Source organism: Erythranthe guttata, chromosome 4 (assembly GCF_056151865.1).
Source record: "Erythranthe guttata isolate IM_541 chromosome 4, IM_541, whole genome shotgun sequence".
Classification (NCBI taxonomy): Eukaryota; Viridiplantae; Streptophyta; class Magnoliopsida; order Lamiales; family Phrymaceae; genus Erythranthe; species Erythranthe guttata.
The window spans coordinates 2,851,221-2,855,248 of record NC_142536.1 but is presented as its reverse complement, the minus strand read 5'-3'; the positions used below and the strand labels follow the sequence as shown (position 1 = coordinate 2,855,248).

Sequence of the window (4,028 nt, the reverse complement as noted above, 5' to 3'; positions counted from 1 at the left end):
CGTTGAGAATTCGATCAACACAAAGCCCTTAGCCGGGCTCTGATACCACTTGTCACGGACTTGTTCCCTCAACAAAGAACCGTGCGGCCTTAGCTCCTTCTCGCCCCTCGCGATAGCTAAGTCAGCCTCTCCCGAATTGTGTTGCGAATACTTAAGTGATGGAAAACGAAGAAAGAAAGTAAGAAGACAAGAGAGTTGGTAGAAGAGTACTTTATTGTTGGATATCTTGAATATGTGTTGGATGAATACAAATGAGGACCCTACCTCTATTTATACAAGACCACCTCCTCAATGGACGGTGGAGATCGATATGATCTAACGGATGGGAGTGGAACAATCCCTTGATTGTCTCTACCTACCACCACCTACCTCTACCTACCAAAAATGGCTCTACCTACCACTATACAATTGGGCCAACTTGGGCCTAACCCTACTTGGGCTAATTCTTGGACTCTTTAACCTCCCCAACCCTAGGGAAATCGGCAAGGGGTTAGGTCAAAACTAGCGGGCCGTGACAACCCGCTTTGGGCATCCGGGTCCGGTTTGGGCGCCCGATCTGGGCGTTCAACAGTATTTTTTTTTTTTTTAATAATTTCAATTTTACTTATTTCAATAGTTTTTTTATAATTTCAATTTTACTTATTTAATATTTTTTTTAATAATTTCAATTTTACTTATTTCAATATTTTTTTTATAATTTTAATTTTACTTATTTTAATATTTTTTTTAATTTCAATTTTACTTATTTCAATATCTTTTTTTTTTATAATTTTAATTTTACTTATTTCAATATCTTTTTTTTTTTATAATTTATAATTTTACTTATTTCAATTTTTTTTTTATAATTTCAACTTTACTTATTTAAAGCCGAACTTGGGCGTGTAAAATAGCTCCGGGCGCCCGGGTTCGGCTTTCGCCCTTTCTTTAACGAAATGGCGAATTTTTTACCTCATTGTGATGTGTATCACGATTTTCATCCGATGAGCTCATTTATGTTCGTATATCACTTCAAGAAAGATGATTTTACCAAATTAGTGACGAGAGTGATTTTTTCTAAAGAGAGAAACAAAAATAAGTATGAGTAATAGCAATTTTAGGAACCCAAAAAGTAAGTTGACCGGGCCTTGCGTGTTCGATCTTAATGGGCCTGATTTTGAGTACATTACCAGGTTGGGTCGGTCAGTCAGTGCAAATATTTAATTTAGCTCTCCGAAAACTTCTATTTTTCTTATTTTATCAAATATATAATTTTACAAATCTTCATCAAAAGGGGATGTAGCTCAGATGGTAGAGCGCTCGCTTAGCATGCGAGAGGTACTGGGATCGATACCCCGCATCTCCATTTTTATATTGCCTACTTACATTTACATTTTAAATAATATTCTCACTATGTTCTTCTTTCCAAAAAAATTTCAATATTTCTTTTAGTCGTGCATGGATACTGTCACCAACAACTGCTGTAACATAAAAATATTATACCCCAAACAACTCTCTGTAATTATTAATCATGCCATCACGAATTAAAAATTTACTTGACCCAATTGTTGATGTGCATAACCTGCCAACAATGAATAAAGTCATATTACTTGAATTTTTTTTTCTTTTTTCCCACTAAAAATATAACATATTGATAGTCTTGAAGCTTCTTCAATTCATGTATGTTTGCATGATTATATAAGTGGGAGGAAGAATATATATATATATATATATATATATATATATATATATATATATATATATATATATATATATATATATATATATATATATATATATATATATATATATATATATATATATATATATATATATATATATATCCAGTTTGTTAATTTGTATATTCTTTAGAAGATGACATCTTCCTACTAATGATATTTACTTGTTCGGTGAATTTTGATTATATATTTATTTGTTCCACATGATTAATTTAACGTAATTAATAATTCTTTCACACACCAATTTTATTTGAGTTTGTAACGAAAAACGCTATCTCCAAAACGGCCCATAAAACAAAACTCTTGAGCATATATAGTTGATTTGGTGATTCAACGTCTTTTAGACCCTTAAAAGTTTATTTTTGTCATTTAAGGATAATTTTAATAAACGACCCCAAATTGCGAGGTCTACTAGAATTAGGGTTTGACTCACCTTTTTTTTTTTGTTGTAAATTTTCATTCTTACTCGGTTTAACTAGGTTTTCGAGTTTTATCAGAATCCAAAGACTTTCGAGCTTCCCAGTCGACAATTGAGCAAAAACATATTATGATGCTCATTTCATTTTATTATTTTACTTTCTACACTAGGAAATCAATATATATGTTCAACTTAATTGTTAATAATTAACTAGTTCATATTAGTTAATAATCAATATATATGATATATGAAGGATAATAAATATCAAATGCCCATTAAAATTAATTGATTAGGTAAAATATTTCTCCACTTTTATTTTTCTTTTTGTAGCCTTTTTTCTGTTAATAATTAAATAGTCAACTCTATGGGGTGTTTAAATAAATGATAAAGTAAAATTGTACACATTTTGAATAACAAACAATATTGAGCTTGGAACAATTATCACAACAAGATCGTGCCTTCGAATATATATATATATATATATATATATATATATATATATATATATATATATATATATATATATATATATGTGTGTCTTCTAATTAATTTGAGACCCTATTAAAGTAATACAACACGCGACAAACAACTAAACGGGACAATCATATAAACTCTTGAAAGCTTAAATTCCGTCCGTAGCAAGTTTAGAGGATGGGAATATGGCTTTATTAATGGTGGGATGGAGGGGTTGGAGACTTGTAAATATAAGGTGGTGGTGGTGATGAAGATGGTGGAGGTCGCGATTTGTAAATGTATGGAGGTGGTTGTGACAATGGTAGCAAATGAGGAGATTTGTAAACATACCGAGGTGGTGGTGGTGGTGATGGTGATGGTGATGGTGGTGACTTGTAGATTTATAGAGGAGGCGGTGTTGGTGAAGGAGGGGGAGGAGATTTATAAACATATGGAGGAGGTGGTGATCGAGATGGTGGTGGCGGAGACTTGTAAACGTAATGAGGTGGTGGTGAACGTGGTCGTGGTGGAGGAGATTTGAAGATATATGGAGGTGGTGGTGACGATGATGGTGGTGGAGGAGACTTGTAGACATATGAAGGTGGTCGTGACGGTAATGGTGGTGGAGGAGACTTGTAGACGTATGGGGGTGGTGGGGAGGGTGATGGTGGTGGTGGAGACTTGTAAATATATGCAGGAGGTGGTGATCGAGATGGTGGTGGTGGAGACTTGTAAACATAAGGGGGTGGTGGCGAACGTGATCGTGGTGGCGAACGTGATGGCGATGGTGGATGAGGAGATTTGTATACATACGGAGGTGGTGGAGATGGTGAAGGAGGTGGATGAGATTTATAAACATATGGAGAGGGTGGTGATGGAGATGGTGGAGGAGGAGATTTGTATACATATGGAGGTAGCGGTGATGGGGATAGTGGAGGAGGAGGCTTGTAGATATATGGAGGTGGTGGTGATGGAGATGGTGGTGGAGGAGACTTGTAGATGTATGGGGGTGGTGGTGAGGGTGATGGTGGAGGTGGAGACTTGTAAATGTATGGTGGAGATGGTGATCGATATGGTGGCGGTGGAGACTTGTATAAATAAAGGGGTGGTGGTGAACGTGATTGTGGTGGAGGAGATTCGTAGACATATGGAGGTGGTGGCGACGGTGATGGTGGTGGAGGAGACTTGTAGACGTATAGAGGTGGTGGTGATGAAGACGGATGAAGAGGGGAGTTGTAGACGTATGGAGGTGGTGGAGATGGCGATGGTGGAGGAGGATATTTGTAGACATGTGGAGGTGGCAATGACGGAGATGGTGGAGGTGGAGAATTATAAACAAATGGAGGTGGCGGTGATAAAGACGGTGGAGGTGGAGAATTGTAAACAGTTGGAGGTGGCGGTAATGGAGATGGTGGAGGTGGAGAATTGTAAACAGTTGGAGG

At 36.3% G+C, this 4,028-nt stretch overlaps 1 non-coding gene across 1 annotated transcript; it reads left to right on the top strand.

The window, feature by feature from the left end:
• Window positions 1–1,269: 1,269 nt before the first annotated feature.
• On the top strand, window positions 1,270–1,342 carry TRNAA-AGC (transfer RNA alanine (anticodon AGC)). The gene has a single exon. It is a non-coding gene; the product is annotated as a tRNA-Ala (tRNA).
• The last annotated feature ends 2,686 nt before the right edge of the window (window positions 1,343–4,028 follow it).